This window comes from Macaca fascicularis, chromosome 12, assembly GCF_037993035.2.
Source record: "Macaca fascicularis isolate 582-1 chromosome 12, T2T-MFA8v1.1".
Taxonomy (NCBI): Eukaryota; Metazoa; Chordata; class Mammalia; order Primates; family Cercopithecidae; genus Macaca; species Macaca fascicularis.
Genome location: NC_088386.1, coordinates 94,187,258 through 94,205,611, shown reverse-complemented (window position 1 = coordinate 94,205,611; position 18,354 = coordinate 94,187,258). Strand labels below are relative to the sequence as shown.

Here is an 18,354-nt window from a genome sequence, read left to right as displayed (position 1 = left end):
AATACAATGTTCCATCTTTTTGGTCTATATGAAGAACAAACTAAATGTTATATACTAACAATGTTAGGTTTTACCTGAGTCCTTTGTCCCAGAAAACAACCAAGGGTTTAAAAAATATCTCACCAACCACTCCTTTGGGTCCCAGGAAATGGCTAATCTTTTTTTTTTTTTTTTTTTTTGAGACGGAGTCTCGCTCAGTCGCCCAGGCTGGAGTGCGGTGGCGCCATCTCGGCTCACTGCAAGCTCCGCCCTTCCGGGTTCACGCCATTCTCCTACCTCAGCCTCCGGAGTAGCTGGGACTACAGGCGCTGCCACCACGCCCGGCTGATTTTTTGTATTTTTAGTAGAAACGGGGTTTCACCGTGTTAGCCAGGATGGTCTTGATCTCCTGACCTCGTGATCCACCCACCTCGGCCTCCCAAAATGCTGGGATTACAGGCATGAGCCACGGCGCCCAGCCGGAAATGACTAATCTTAAAGGAGTGTGGTGCTCTTGCATGTTGAGGTAAGCTCCACTTCCACCATTCTTCAATGATTTGGCTAAGATCCCTTACTATCGTATCTCAAGACATCCATGACTCAGGGATGAGTCCCTTGTCTATCCACCTCCACAAAACCCCAAGTCCCCTTCTTTTTCTTTGATATGTTTCTCATTAATAAATGCTCTCTCTGTTGCAATAGCCTAAATAAAATAATCTCCTGTATTGTTTAGTGCATTTTGTCTTTGACAGTATAGATAATCTAGCGTGGTGCTTATACATAGTACATTTTCAATAAAGGTTTGTTCTTTTCTGCTTTCCCTATTAGCCTGCCCTATCCTCCAAAATTCTTTTAATTCACACCCTGAAGACAGCTACAACTTTTTGGAGACCTGTTATTTGCTGACTGTCAGCATCTATCTCTTCTATTGTGCCTCTGAAATATTTGTGCCTTGCATGTTTTCTTCTGTTGGACATGAATAGCTATGTTGTCTGACCATGTGAGAAATTCCACCTCATGGTTTCATTTAGCAGACTTTACTAAGAAAGGACTGTGTTTTCTTTATACAGTTAAATATATATATATAGAGAGATGTATGTATGTATATATACATATTTTTTCCACATGCAGGAAAATTTCATAGATCAAGTATTTTCTACTCAATGAAATTTCAGTGAACACACCCCTATAACCATCATTCTGATTAAGAAACAAAATATAACTAGGACCCAACTAGACTTGTAGCCCTTCCAAGTCAACACTTTCTCCACTCCTCCCCAAGGGCAACTACTATCGTGACTTCTAATACTATAGATTATTTTTGGCTTTTTAATCATTACATAAATGAATTCATGCAGTGTATATTATATATTCATTCAGTTTTCTCCAGTATGAATACATCCTAATTTATCACTATTAATTGATATTTCATTTTTTCTAGTATTTGGCTTTTATGAACTCTCTATATATACACACACACATATTTATGTACATATACATATATAGATAAATATACATATATACATATACATATATACATATATATCCCTTTTTGCTGCATGAATGTGTACATTTCTGTAGGTATGTATTTAAGAGTACAGTTGTTGCATCAAGGACTAGCTCTAGTATTTATTAAAGGGTTTTTCAGATTTGCTTACTTCAATCAGTAGTGTATGAGATTTCTAGTATTTCCACATTCTTAACACTGATTTGTTCTCCATCCCTATAGTTTTATCTTTTGGGAATGTTATTTAAATGGAATTATACAGTATATACCTTCTTGAGACTGGTTCTTCTTACTCTGGATAATGTTTTTGAGAGCAATCCAAGTTGTTGGGTATATCAATAGTCTATTCCTTTGTATTGCTAAATGTATTCATTGTCTGGATACACTTTAGTTTTTGTTTCACTCAACCATTGAACTACATTTGGATTATTTCCAGTTTTTGGTGATTATGAATAGAGCCATATAAACATTTGTGAACAAATTTTTGTGTGACTGTAAGTTGGGGAATAACTAAAAGTACAATTGTGGTTCATATAGATAAAAATATGTTTCATGTTAGAAAAAAACAAAGTGTTTTTCAGAGTAGCTGTCCCATTTTGGATTCCTGCCAGCAGTGCATGAGAATTTCACCTGCTCCACATGCTTGGAAGCGTTTGGTATAAGTAGATTTTTTATTTTAGCCATTTTAATAGATGTATAGTAGTATCTCATAATAGTTTTAATTGCTAATGACTTTAACTTTTAAAAATTTATTTGTCATTCATGGATCTTTTTTGGTAAACTTTCTCTTTTGCTGATTTTTAATTGGGTTGTTCCTTATTGTTGAGTTGGAGAGTTTTTAAAATATTTTGGTTGCAAGGGTTTTATTGGATATGTACTTTGCAAATATTTCCTCTCAATCGGTAGCTTCTCTTTTCATTCTCCTGTTATTATTTTCAGCAAAGCATTTTTGAAAATTATGATAAATTTCAATTTACCAATTTGTTTTAAAGTATTATGGTTTTGGTATTGTATCTAAGAACACTTTTCCTAATCCGAAGTATTTTCTTCTATATTTTCTTCTAAAATTTTAGTTTTGTATTTTACCTTTAGCTCTTGGTCTCCTTTGTGCTAATTAGCATAGGTGTGAAGTTTAAGTCAAAGGTTTGTATTTTTATATAAATGTCCAATTTTTACAGTAACATTTGTTAAAAAGCTATCCTTTCGCCATTAAATTAACTATGTACGTTTATTAAAAATCAACGTGCACATTTTGAATTTGTCGAAGTTTTTTTCTGTCAAATAATAATATTATGTATTTTTTGTTAGACTATTAATATGTTGGATTGCATTGGTTAATTTTAAATATTTATATATTTAATTATTTATTTTTATTGATACATATTAGAGGTACATATGTCCAGGGCACATGAGATAATTTGATACATTCATAAAATCAAATAAGAGTAATTGGGATATTCGTCACCTTAAACATTTATATTTTTTTTACACTAGGAACATTCAAATTATTCTTGTTTGTCTATTTGGAAATGTATGATCAATTAATGTTAACTATACCCACCCAACTATTCTATCAAGTATCAGGTCTTATTTCTTCTATCTAAGTTTATATATGTGCCCCCTAATCAACCTCTCCTCATCCCTCCTTGCCATCATCTTTCCTGGCTTCTAGTAACCACCAATCTACCATTCTTGCATTCATCATCCTTGCATTTGCTTCTTATGTGATATTTGTTTATGCATGTGTACATACACACACACATATATGCCAGGTTTTATTTGCTAATACTTCAAAGAAAATTTTTGTATCTAAGATTATGAAGAATTTTGAATCTACATAATTTTTGAAGGCATTTTAACTAAAGATTCTACTTCTTTATAGGAATAGGACTATTTGGTAGGTAGTTTGTGGTTTTCAAGAAATTGAGTCATTTAATCTAAGTTGTTGAATTTACCTCCATAGAGTCTTTCATAAAAATTATTTTTTATCCTTATAATATCTGTAGTGTATGTAGTAATATTTCTGATATTTATAATTTGTGTCTTCTCTGCTTTTTGTCAGTTTTACTAGCAATTTATTAATTTTATTGATTTATGCAAAGAATCAGCTTTTGGTTTTTTGATTTTTCTCTATTGTTTCTCTATTTTAATTTGTCAATTTTTGTTTTTATCTGTATTATTTCCTGGCTTATGTTTGCTTTGGGTTTATATTTGCTACTTTTTTTCAGTTTATTAAGGTTGGGAATTTAGATTTGAGATTTTCTTCTCAAATTACATGCTATAAATGTAATGCCACAGATAAACATTTAATGCTATAAATTTCCTTCTATACACTGTTTTAATTCCATATACAGCATTCCATATGTTGTAAATTTTCATTCTTATTCAGTTCAAAATATTTTTAGATGAGATCGGGCACATTCAGGGTGGTATGACCATAGATGCCAGTTCAAAATATTCTCAAATTGTCCTTGAGATTTCCTCTTGAACCCACTGCTTATTTTAAAGTGTATTGTTTAAGTATGTAGGGCTTCCCCTGTTATCGTCTTGCAATGGTCAATAGTATAAATCCATTGTAGTATAATGCAAATAATGTTTTGCCTTATTTTAATATTTTAAACTTGTTTGATTTTGTATTCTGCAGTTGTTGGATGCAGTATCCTTCAAATTATTTTTCTGTACTGTACTCCTTTTCCTTTCCTTCTGAGTCTGCTTTGATACAAATTTTAGATCTTTTGATGTTGTCCCACCAGTTTCCAGAGGAAAAAACAACCTTTTTTTCTCTGTCGGTCACATTCATCTACTTCACGTTCACTGGCTCTCTCCATCATCTCCATTCTGCTTTTAGGCTCATTCAGGGAGGTTTTGTTTTATTATAATTGTGGTTATTATGTTGTTCAGTTCTAAAAGTTCTGTATGGTTCTTCTTCATAACTTCTCTTACTTGCTAAGACCATCTATATTTTCATTCATTTCAAGAGTGTTAGCCCTTCTTGGAACACTTTAATAATCGTTGCTTTAAAGTCTTTATTTGATATTTACAATGTTTTGTTGTCTCTGCATTGACAACTGTTGATCCTCTCTTCATTTGAGTTGAGCGTCTCCTGGTTCTTTGTTTGTTGTGTAATTTTGGAACGTATTCAAGATATTTTCAATATCTAGTTATGGGAACCTGGATCTTTCTAAAGTCCTATGGGAACTGTTGATATTTTTCCTTTAGCAGGCAATCAACTCAATTGTGTTTAGGCCACAAATTTTAACTAGCCTATTATTTAAATTACAAAATGTCAGTTTAGTTTTCAAAGATTTTGCAGTGCTGTTTGGTGTGTGTTAACCAATGGATAGTCTGGAACCTAAGAGACGATATATCCCACAGTTTTCTCAAAGCTTTTTATATGTTGTTTAGGGTTGGATCTGTGAATGGGCAGCTTAGGAGTCAGCCCAGGAGTTCATGAGCAACATTAAGCCGTCATTTTTTCTAAACTCCTCACTGTAATTTCGCTGTACTTTCTAGTTTCCCGAGGGTCTCTATTTCTGTTGTCCATCAGGAAGGCTTGGACAATAGCTATTCCACTCTGCCTTGACTGTATCTGTGTCTAGAACTAAGTGGTGGAAAGGGAGGAGGAGAAAAAAAGCAAAGCAACAGGCATTCTCTCCATCCTCCTTGGGTCACACCTTCTCTGATCAGAGAGTTTCAGGTGCCTGGGGGCCCTCTCTGCTGCCATTGTCACTACACCATCACAGCTATACAAGAGAGCAAAATAGAGAAAACAAAACAACAACGACAACAACAAACTCTCAGGGGATTTATTTATACTCCAAGGTTTAGGATTCTTCTCTTCTGCACCTCAAGCTAAAACTAGAACAAATGTCCTGGTGTTCCGTCTGGCGCTGACTTCTAAGTTGAAGGATGCCTCAAGTCCAGAGCTGAGGATATCAGGGGGAAAAAAATAAAAATTTACTTTTGGGTTTCAGGTACATGAAATTCTGATCTCTCCTTTTTATCTAGCTACTTTTAAGATTTTCTCTTTGTCTTTGGTTTTTAGTAGTTTTATTCTAATTGTTGTAGATACAGTTTTTATTATATGCAAACTGGCTGGGGTTTATTACATTTATTAAATTTCTTTCTTTATACCTTTTATCTCGGCTGTTATCTCTTCAAATAGTGTTACTTCCTTCTCTTCCTATTCTCCTTCTAGTATTCTAATCACACATATGTCATACCTTAGTGGGTTTTTTTAAATGTCATCGATGTCTCTTACATTCTTTCCAGAAATAAGCATGTTTTTCCCCCTATGCTTCACTCTCAGTACATTTTACTGACCTCTCTTCTTGTGCATTCATCTTTCCTTTAGCTTATCTGCCCTATTATTAAAAGCATCTACGAGGTTTTTAAATTTAGCTATTTAATGGTTTGAGCAGAGTATATTCATTTGATTCCTTTTTATAATAAAAATTATCCGATAAAATTTTTATCTTACTATTTTTTAATACTGTAATTATGGTTTTTTTAACATTTCCATCTAGTAACTCCAATATCTAGACTTCTAGTGGATTGTTTTTATTGTTCATTTTTATTGTAATTTCTGGTCATTTCATCTTGTCTCTTAGTGCATTTTAATTTTTACTTGACTACAGGATATTTTGTACAAAAAATCATAGAGATTATTTAAGGATCTGGGCAATGTGATCTATCTCCAGAGAGGATTTACTTTTGCTTCTGTCAGACATATCACTTTAATGCAATCTGACATTATGCTCAGCTTTGAATCCCAGTTTTGGTCTTTGCAAAACTTTCATTTGTTTTCTCTCACAAGTAGGGTGTAGCCCTTTGGGGATATACCTAAAATTGCTGAAAGCTCTGTTGACCTTTTCGGCCTATTTGCCAGTACCTGCTAATTAGCAAACACCAGCAATGTAAAGCACAGCTGAATGTTAAGATCACGTCTCTGTTCTTTCCTTCTCTCTGCCATCTTGCCTACTCAAGTCTTTGATGCCTTATAACCTCTCTTATGAAGAGATAGTCTGTGAGTATTCAGTGGAAGTGTTCTTCTGACAGTCTGATTCATCTTGAAGCAAAAGTCCCAGTTTCATTTTATATTTTTATGTTTTTCTGGAAAGAATAAAATTATAATGCTAAATTCAATGGAATATGTTTTATAAATCTCAAATGTTGCATACAAACAAAATATTCTTAAAGCATTATAATATTTTCTGTTTAAAAACCACACTGTTTTTCAGCAAATAATTGTGTTTTATCAGGCTTATAAGAGAAACTTACTTAAAAGGCTATGACAATATTTTCCTCAATAATTGGGATCAATTTTATGTTGAAAAATTCTAAATTTTTATCACTATTATTTACAATAAAATAGATAATTTTCCTGAGAATTTGCTACATATCAGCAACTATGCAAGCTACATGATCAGTATTTAGTAAAATTAACTAAAATAAAAAAGGTTTCTACTGAAATTATAACAGTGGTCAGTCAATGGAATTCTGTTCCTAAATCAATGTATTTTATGCCTTCTTTACTATTTCAGAAGTATAATGGATATGAAAAGAGACAACTTTCCTCAGTATTTCCTGATTGGTATATCCAGCTAAGAGGCCAAAAACACATTTTCTCCAGCAATTCAATCTGTACATTGTTGTATTCAATAGCCTAACTCAGCTGCTTTACATGTGGTGAAGAGTACTTGACCCTGCCCTGTCTATTCACTGCCTTACATGCTCTGAACCTTCTTAGTTAGAAATCCAGAGAGCATTTGTGTTTGGTTCAATTGCGTACAAATTGGCATAGTCCCCTAGCATCTTGGACAAAAGTTCTAAGCTAAGAGATACACGCTTGAAACCAACTCACTACCTGCGCAGCTCTTCTGCTTTGGAAGAGTCTGCATTGTTGGCAATGCAAGAGAAGGAATATGTAAAGGAATATATTAATCAGATTCCGATTCAGAGACCATGATGTCCTAGACACATAGATCCACTGGGAAGTGCTTTAATTATTATATAAATTATGGTCTTCATGGTGAGTGAGAGAACTGCCCATCACTGTCACTTCTGTACTGTCCTTTCCGTCTGCTTAATCTTTTATTACACACACACACACACACACACGCACACACACAAGACTGGTGTCAACCCTTCGAGCTATGATAAAAGAGAGAAGACTAATGCTTACATACTTTTTGTTTTTACAAGTTTATCTCCCCTTCCTTAGGACAGGAAGCTATAAACTAACCCCATCCCCACCTTCTGGCACTTAAATAAATACAATAAAAATAAAATTATCTCCAACTGAAATCACACTGTTTCACGTGCTTCGGATAAAAATCAAGGTATTTACAATTGCCACTCAAAAAGAAATGTCCTTGGCTTCCAGAAACTCAGCCCATGAATCCTCTGGAAACATGTTAGCATTAAAAAGTAAGTCTGGAAAGCATCTAAATGGCCAATCTGATTTTTTCTTTTTTCCCTAAGCTCTTTGGGGGATTTTTGTCAATTATGTAATCTAATTAAAGTATACTCAATTTCAACAGTCATTACAGCTACTTCAAATATTTTCCAATATTTTATAGAGGAACTTTCTAAAAGTTTTTTTGAATAGTGAATAAAACATTCTGGATGGCAGCAAGACTAAATTATTCTGGACAAGAACTATTAGTATATTAAAAATAAGCATTAGACTTTGGGGAGAAAAATGTACAGGGTGTAACATTTTTCATGTGGCTACAATGAAGTAAGGGATTTGAAGGCAAAAACAAATCTGGCAAATTATAAGTTAGGGTAGTAATTCAAGGAAGTCATAAAATAGAAGACTTTTATTGCACCATGGAGGCAGTTTGGTGCTCTTAGTGGATTAAAAAGCATGTGGGACTGTGAGGCTGGAAAAGATGGAAGCTTAAAAGAGTTGGTGGGTTAAATATTAACAAAGAAAAGATGTTTACTGACAGTTTCTGCAAACATGCTCTAATAAATAAGATCCTCCAAGCATTCAAAAATAGAACTGTGCAAAGCCACAAAAATCTATGCTATTGATCTTCCCACCAAACTTGGTCTTCCTCAGCAATGCATGACTTCACTGTCATCAGAATTTGTGTTAGTCCTTCTGGAGAATGTTACCAGCATAGTCAAAACCTAGTAAAAATGAAAAAAAAAGGTGACAATTTTGCACTTGTCTTTAAAAACTAGCTACAGTGCACTGAAAGCAGTAAAGTGTGGTGGAAATGTGCGAATGTGAGCTTCAAACAGACCTGAGCTTAAATTGTCGAGTCGCACAAGTTAGCCTCTCTGAGCCTCAGATTCCTTATCTGTAGAACTGAGGTCATCATACACAATTCTCAGGGTTGCTTTTTAGTGTAAAAGTTGCTTTTTTAAAGTTTAATGTGCATATTAAACACCTGTAGAATCCTGCTGAAATGCAAATCCAATTCTGTAAATCTGGAGTAGGATCCTGAGTGTTTAGCAAGCTCCCAGGTGATGCCTGTGCTGCTAATCCCTGGGGCACATTTTGATAGAGAAGCTTCAAATTCTCAAAGCATTTAGTGTACACTTAACTAACCTGCCATTTAATTTTAATAATAACATTTTGCTTTTGTTCACAGTAACTTTTCTATATTTCTACATCGGTCTTTTTAGGCTTACAAAATAGCCCTTGGAAAAAAGAAACGAGGTATTTCCATCCTAAGAGGAAGCACAGACACATTACAATGAGTGGATATGTCCATGGTCTTGAATAGAGAGGAGGCATGGCCCTGTGAGAGTCATTCACTGAGTCTTCAATACACCCCGTGTTGAAGACTAAAAGTTTTAAATGTATTTACCTTTTCAGCTAATTGCATAGCTTTTAATGCAATGAAAGGAAGGAAACCAAAAGCCTTGACCATCAACGCATTATTAAAAAATACATAGAGATATATATATGTAATAAGCTCATTTAATATGTCTGAAAAGTATGATATTAAAATAGCCACATTTGTAGACATCAGGAAGAGCTTAGTGAAAAAATATTTCAAGTCCTGCCCACCACATGTAAATAAACTCTTTAGAAGACTTCACTCGAGAGCCTTGGCAAAGCTTAAAACAAACTAACAGTAAGTGATGCTGAGGGTTAACAAGAAAAATCACCTAGAATAGGCTTTTAAGAAAAGACAAGCTGCTCTAATAACAACTAGACAATTATCTGAGCTGTAGCAGGCTTCAAATGTTTGTATCTCCTACTGTAATGGTTTTTCCAAAGAGAAAAGACTCAGGTACTGATTTTACAACCATAATCTAGCATCTTTTCATGAATTATTTTCATCTTATTAGTTTCATTAACACATTTGAGTACTAAGATTAAGCAGATGTTACATAAAATGTCCTTTGTACTTTTTCATTTTATCTTTTAATGTAATTTTTAGAACTAGGTAAGGGTAATTAAAGGAAAGAAGTAAAAATTAACTCTATTTGGATGTATTATACTCAAATGAAATGTGCTGAATGAACACACTGTATCTAGTTTCCTTTAAGAAGCTGTACACATTCTTTGTTGTAAAAGAAAGAAGAGCTAAATATCTAGGTATGAGACAAAGCTTAGAGATGGGTGTTAATGACTGTGAGTTGACTCTGCACACAGCACTGCATTTTATTGTGTTTGTTTTGTTTTGTGCTTTGCTAAAACCAAACAGGATGTATACCTCTAAGGGTTCCTTCTCATTGTAAGATTGAAAATCATAGCATTTTTTTTCTGTCAAAAAATATAACTGTTCTTATAGGGGAAAATATGTTTCTAAAAGCATTATTTAAATTTTTTTTCACATGGCAAGACCCATATCATTGCATTTCTTCTCAAAAGGTTAGTGAAGCAAAGAAGGAAAACAAACTGTTTATAGATACCAGAAATTTAACCATACCTGGGAAGGAAACAATGATATTACCATAGTCATAGTATTGTGGTAAACCTGAAGAATCTGTAGGTCACATGGGCAGAAATAAACTACCATCTGCTTCTACCAGCAGGTGGATGAGAAAACATACCGCCTTTCTCACTAATTACCTACAACACCATCTAACTCTAAATATTTTGCATGTAGAGATTTCCGTTCTATGTTTATAAATACACATATAGGACAAAGAAACACTTATTTTAAAGATCTTAATATCTTGTTTGTTAAGCAATTAGTATTTAGGAGAGGGGCTATGTTGACAGCTCTGCAAACAGAAGTTTCCGATTCATCTGCTAAAGAGGTACTCGCATACCTTGGCAGGCTTCCTCACTCTGCTTTGTTGAATGGTTTACCCATATTCTACATATAACCACGGTGTCTTTCCCAAACCACCTTGGATATCTAGCTCAACAATTAATCTGTTAAATATTAGAGTAGAGTAGAGTAGTCTGTTCATTCCTTGAATCAAGAAATGTCAATTTAATGTCAAAATATTTTATTTTATTTTATTTTCTCATAGAGGCACCTGGGCTATTTAATCACATCAACAAATAATTATAAATGAAGCAAAAAATCCAATTATGAATTCCAGGAAAGTAAAATATGCTGTAACCATTATCCATGAAGTCGCTTTCATACTTCTTTAGCATAACCATTTGAGCATGTCACATGTTTGTGTGACAGCAAATTTTATCTACACACTAAAGTCTATCTTCTCTTCTTCCTGGAAAGAGCTGGGTTACATTTTGCAGACTTCCTTGCAGTGAGGCTTGGCTGTGTGACTGAATTCCAACAAACAGGATGTGAGCGGACTTGAAGGGTATCACTTTCAGGTTTCATCCACTAGATACTTCTATGCATGTTCTTCCATGCTTGGCTCCTTTTCTGGCTGACCAGGATGAGGGTAACCAGGGTGAACATAAAATATAGGTGTGGAAGGAACCAACACCATGGCTACTGAAAATCCTAGACTTTTTACTCCTTCAGAGTTTTCATGTTAACAAGGAAAAAAATCTACTGTTTTTGAGACATTATGCATTTGAGAATCCATTGTTATAGCAGTTGACAATATCCTATATCATTAGACAGCACTCCCGAAAAGTTTGAAAATCGATTTATTGTATTTTTGAATAGCCTAATGCTTAATCAATCCAAGGTACTCTTCATTCTATTTTCAACACATCAGGGATCTCTATTAAAGTTTTCCTTAAAAGTTCATATTAATTATTTATATTTGTTCATTCCTAGGACAGGAGAATACTATTGCCACACACACAAAAAAAGATTTTTAGAGATAAGTTTGTTGATTGTGAAAGCAAAAAAAAAAAAAAATCAAAAACAAAAAAATACCCTAAAGTTTAGTATGTAGAAACAGAGGAAACCGAATTAGCAAATAAAAATAGAGGATTCCCAGTAAAATTTGAATTTTAGATGAATAACTACATTCTTCTAGGTATAAATATGTCCACCATGATATAAGAGGCAAAGCAGGACATGCTTATACTAAAATTTTTTCATAATGTCTGAAATTCAAATTTAACTATATGTTCAGTATTTTATCTGGAATCTCTAATCAGAATGGACACAGTCAAAACACAAATTACTGAAAAAGTCAGGTTGAATTGGAAAACACTGGAAAAAAATTAAAAAGAAGAGCAGTTTAAGCATGAACTTAAATGATGAGGATAGAAGTAATATTACTAACAAATAATAAAGCACTCAGAAGAAAATAATAGAAAAAAGACTAAAAAGTTGAATAAATCATGATGGAAAAATCACATCATAAAACAGAAAGGAAGGACTTGAGAAGACAAGGGATGACAGATTAGTCGTATGATAGTAAAATTGAAGAACACCAAAGACAAAGAACTTCTAAGAGCTAAGATCCAAATCTAAGAATAAATTCTAAGAAAAATTTTACGAACAATTCTAAGAGATCCTAGAATGGAAGGAGAAAAGGGTAGATCATACACAAATGCAAAAGAATCAGTTTTCCAGTAGACAATTTGGATGAGAGGATAACTCAACAGAATCTTCCAGATTAATACAAAGCCACCGACTTCAGCAGTAGAGTAGTGTACCAGCTGGCTTGGCAGGCATTCATTTATTAGCAAGATAGCCTTCATTCTAGAAGTCATTAATTTATTCCACAAATAGTAAGGTTTTACAAAACGTTTTATGCTCGGCATTGATCTCTCTAAACACTGAAAGTTTAGATGCAAGAACTTTGCTTAAATCTCAGTGTACTAAATGTATTACATCCTTCTAAACCAGCATGTCCTGCAATATGATATAGAACACTGATGTTCAACAACTGCTAAATAAGTTTGTTAAAAACAAAAAAAGGACAAAAGGATGCTTATGTTAGGAAGTGACTCATCTTCTTAGAGATTAACATTGCATGTTGCATATAAAATACTAAAAAATCAAAAAAGAAATCCAACTTTGTTTAACTCAGCACTTCTTATTAAACACACTTGACCACAGAAAACTTTTTTTTTTTTTTTTTTTTTTTTCAGGAATACCAAGTAACATTTCCAGAGACCCCAGTGGCCTGGGGAACTCAGTTTAGGAAAATTAGTGTTTTCATTTAAAAAATAATTAACATAACATAATAACATTCAATAGTAAAAACAGTTACACATTGAATGGAATACATAAACTGTATCAGCTATGATATTTAGCCATATAAATAAAGAAAATACCATCTCACTTCTTTATGTCATTTGTTTAAGCATTTTTCTTATTTCATATTTATTAAATGTGCTTTTGCAAAAACAGTCACAAGAAAAAAACACACTGAAGCAACTAAAGTTGGTTCTGAAATTTATACCCGACAGTACTTAACTGTAGAAGTATTAAAATTACTATGGTACACATGGGGACTCACAGGCCCAGGATTTACTATCACTGAAATCGCCCCTGAGTAGCTGAGTACATTACAAAACACAACACTATAAAGGAGACTGCAATATGGGAACAATGTGCTAGGAAAGCATTTCAGTAAATAAAAACTCACAGACTTTATGGCTGTTGGTAATACTTGTCACTTAATACAGTTTATAAAAATTTCCTTATTAAATTTTGTAGAGCAAAATAACACATCTTCCAATTTCTAACAGTGATGTTGACATAGGTTTCAAAAGGCTGCAGCTGCAGTCTTCCCAGACCTTTCTCCACGACGTTATTACAATACGTGTTGTTCTGAAATTTTCAATTCAGCTATAAACAATCTACTTTATCAACAACATGCTTTTGCACTTTTTGAAATGGTGCTTTGAGGCAGATAAATGAAAATAAGGATGGCAGAGTGCCAATAAAAATTCTGCAGACTGTGTCTTCAGTGCAGTAAAGGCTAAGGCAGCACAAGATTTTATGTATGTATTTGTTTACTGTTGATTCCAGAATTCATTTCTATCCTTACAATAGCTGCGTTATTTTTGCTGATGGTTTGTTCTAATCCCAACTGACACTTTTAGATAATAATGGCTCACACACTTTTAATCAATACTAAAAGAAGTGGATTTTTTGTTTTTTGTTTTGGAAATCTGGCATTTTTTCATTGCTATACTTGTCTATGGGGTAAATGGAGGTTAGGAGTTTTTAGGACATATTAAAAGTGCCATTTACTGCCCGAAACTCAGCTATTTTGAGTGTATAAGACCTGGATTCCAAACTGAGATCTCTTTACTCTAAAGCATTTTTATGTAAAAGATAGTTACACACTTTTAGGATTCTTCACAAAGTTTGCTTTAAAATGATCTGTTATGTGAAATAACAATGAAAAATAAAAGTTATTATATGTTATGAAAGAAAAGAGGCTGTGAAACTGCATTTCTCCACTTCATATTGGTTTATTATGAGAATTTCAAATTCCAGTTTTAATTCTCTGTAAGTGAATTTTAATTTTATCCACACTAATTAAAGACTTGCTGTTTGATATTAGTTTGGAAATGCCCAATTACAAAATACGTTTTAACATCATGGGCTTTCAGTTCTAAAAGGATGTCCTTAGGGATCCCTTCTTAGTAATTAGTAATTTTATGGAGTTTGTAGTCAAATCACATATGTCCATGATCCAAAGTCTTCCACAAACCTAGCAAAATTTTATTCATTTTTAAAATTATAATGAAATGATTTGTATAAGCTTAGAAAATTTAAATAAAGTTAGATTTTAGAGTTCTAACATTGAAAAGTAGATTTTAAAGGGGCTCAGTATGAATGCTTGCATACAATAAGCAATAAATATCAGTGAACTCTACTTTATCTGTGTTTGTCTTCATATTACCTGAAATCTGAAGAATGTTCATGCCAAAATACTGTACAAATTTAACAGTCTAAAATTTACTGGTCTTTTATTTTTGGTTAAAAACACAATTCCAAAATTATTTGATATTTCACGGCACAGTTATATTTACTTGAAATTAAATATGAAAAGTAAGCCTTTAACATATTTTCCTGTCTCTATCAACAAGAAATAAATGCTCTTATCACCATGAGGAATTTCTGGAAATTCATATTTTCTTGAGTGTTGATTTAGTGGCTGTGATAGTTTTATTGTAGCCTCTTTTAATACATATTTTAAATTATAAATTTAGAAATTATTATAAAGTATATAAATCCAATAATTTTGTATTAATAAGGTTGCTACCTCAGCACAATTTCCATGAGGACTCACAAATTGTGAGTGGAATTATAAAACATTCCTAGGTAAAAATGAATACTCTTGGGGAATAATTCTAAACCATGTATTTATGGAATTTCAAAAATAAAGTAAATTTGGACACATTGCTGTGACATCTATGTTCCCATCATACTTGACAAGTCAAAATTGGATTAGAACCATTCTACTTTGTACTTGAAAACAAAGAGAAAATAAGAATTCTTAAAAAGCACAAAATAGAGAACAGAATTAAAGTTCATTTCCACCCACATATACACAACAAAAAGATTAAATAAGGGAAATATAAATGGTTCTTTTAACGGATAAAAAATGAAAAAGTTATCTCTGGGCTGTTCCATAGCCAGTCTCAGTTACCTCTAACTCTTTAAATTCACTCCATTTCTGTTCTTACTACTTCCTACTCTAATCACCCCTGAGGCATTCACCAGGAACTTTTGCACATATTTTGTGTTTTTCCCACCTCCCTGTCTTCTGCAATCACCACAGTTGCCTGTCCACCCAAGTCCAAGGATTCTGTAGAATTTTAACATGTATAGATGATAGGAATGGTCTCATAGGATGAGAGTGTGATATTTGCTATGAACTTTTGGTACCAATCTTCCTGTGTAATAGAATCTACTCACACACCACTCCCACAATTTCCTGAACATGCTCTGTTTCATGTTTCTGCCCCTCTGCATACACACTCTACTCAGGTTGTCTTAAATGACCTACCCTCAGACTTCATCTGGGTAAAACTTTGCTCTTTCAAGGCCCAGATACATGTTGTTGTTTTCAGTAAAGCCTTTCCCAGCTCTAGGAAACCAAACAACCGTATTCCATGAAGTTCTGTAATTACCGGTCTACATATAGATCACTCCTCACTCAATTCTGAATGATTTGAGGACAGGAACTAAGCCTTATTAAACTTTCAGCTGTACAGTGTTCCAAATATTGTTGACTGAGTAAAAGAACCAAAAGGAGGATTCAATTATGATTTAGCAATAATCTTTTGAACACTCACATGACACAGATGTTTTGCTAGGACTGTAGGAGACACAAGTTAAACAAGATGTGAAACTCTCCAGGAGCTTGAGCTCCCAGGGTGGAGCTTCCTCCTGTGAGACAGAGACAGGACAGACCATGATGCATGCTATGGCAGCTACTCGGGCCTACTGTGCTCTGTGTACAGAGTGATATAGATGCTCTGGTATCAGGCACAGATAAAATGGCAAGCCATCACTTAATCACCATTTTATTGAGAACATATACTGTGCTAAGTACATTAGAATCATGTCTTTTCATCATTATGAAAGCTGTATGATGATAGGAAATAGTATTATCCCCATTTTACAGATGAGGAACACGGGACTTAGGTGGGTAAAGATACTTGCCTGCCCACTTACTTTGTAAATGACATATTTAAGATTTGAATACAGACTCTGGAGCCCACACATTGTTAATCTTTTGGAAGTCAAAACATTTTATTTAAAAAGCAGTTTCTTTTAGAGGTACTTTTAAATGTAATTCTTTCGTAGGAAACTGGCACAATTTTTATTTGAATAGCATTTAATCCTTAAGATAAATTCTGGTTAGAACAGGTTAATTAACGAATTCAATATGGCAACACCTCAGCACAAGTGTTCGTGGAGTGAACGCATTCCCTTTTCTAGGGTTTGGGCCCACTGTGTTTAAATAACTTAACTGGCAATTTGAGCATCTGGTGTGTTTATTTAATCTCTCAGCATTTTAGCATCAGATTCTAAAAGAGGGAATTATCAGTTCCTACTTCCTCAATCTCATGCTTTTTAACACTGGAAAACTGATGTGACATCCTGAAAAATATGTCCTATAAATACCCAAAAGTGGCTGCTTTTGCTAGAAGTAGCAGTAGTGGCACTATTAGACAGATGTGACCATTTTAAAACTTTTAGAAAAGCTACACATTATTGCTTTTAAACACAGACAACTTGTGAGAAAGAAAAGAACACGGACGTGCACAATTTAATATGGAATTGGATTTCCTTTGTTACATACACATGAGAAATATTATCTGAGAAGTAAAAGATGTGAATGAGTAAAGCTGTAAGTTGATAAAGTGCATTGAGTTGCCGGACGAACTATGCAAAAACAAGTTCAAACATGTGAAAATGTGACTGGTAATCTTGCCAAAGTCAGAGATGCTGAAGGAAGTACAGGGTAGATCTGAGTACAGGGTAGATCTGCAAGCAAGAGTCAAGGTTTGTTGTACATTCCAGTTAGATATCATTCCCCTTGCCCTATATGTCCACCCTTCTTACTTCTATTATGTGCCATATTCTCCTAGACACAGGAAACACATTCTAGGCAGAAGAGAAAAGAAAACCCGAACTTTGAAGCCTGTATATAAGTTCACTGTGGCGGATCTCGTTAATGCAAATGACATGACCAGCTAGCCCTAAGAAAGCTGAGCAGAATGAGCCTAGGAGGCCTCCTCTCTGCATGTGCACATGGCACACCCATCAGCACTGACAGAGCTTAAGCATTCATATCGAGGGGCTGCAAACCCCTGGGCAGAGACGCACTGTATACACACTAGATATGGAAAATGTATGAGGAAAAAAGATTAACTGACAAAAAGTTAATTAAAACTGCTCTGATTATGAGGTAGAATTTAACAATTACTTTAAAAAATGCAGTGTGACACAGTGCAGCACTGCAGCTGAATTAATCATGAATGAGGAGAGCAATGTTTAATTTTTGTGTGCAGGAGAAAAACACTCAACAGATTTGACAATTAGAGCAGAGTAACAGCATTGCATGGCACAATGCAAAGCGGGTTTTCCCAGTGGTTTTTTGGGAGGGAGCTAAGCAGATGTGCTCAAATATTTACAAATGCACAATATTCACACGCTCTTCAGCTGCCCACCCTGCTGATTTCGCAAGAAATTGTCTTCAATCTGGAGGTCACTGAGGGAGCGATGCGCACTGGGTCTCACACAACTCCAAGAGCAGCTCAGACAAGGCCCCCTGACTGCCTGCAATTCATGCATTGGTTGTAGGAACAGAGAGGGCCAACAGGCTCTTTTAAATACTCAGCTACCAGGATTCCCTTTGTCCCACAAAGTGGGCAGCACATGCAATTATCATGGATGAGGCAGGCTCTGCTCTGGAACTGCTGTTGTTTGGTAACTGTTCTCAATGAGCATTTCCACAACCCAATACTAGCTCTGTTTAGAAAGTTCATACTTGAAGCTGTGAAGTAGCCAAGATGACCATAAAAACCCCTGCAAGCA

The 18,354-nt window shown here is 34.3% G+C and overlaps 1 long non-coding RNA gene across 2 annotated transcripts in view; it reads left to right on the top strand.

Moving 5' to 3' along the window:
- Positions 1-267: 267 nt before the first annotated feature.
- Positions 268-18,354, top strand: part of LOC102120992 (uncharacterized) — a 260,960-nt gene continuing 242,873 nt past the window's right edge. For both annotated transcript variants that reach the window (XR_012420978.1, XR_006691111.2), the window contains exon 1: positions 268-505. This is a non-coding gene — a long non-coding RNA (uncharacterized lncRNA). The remainder of the gene's footprint in view (positions 506-18,354) is intronic.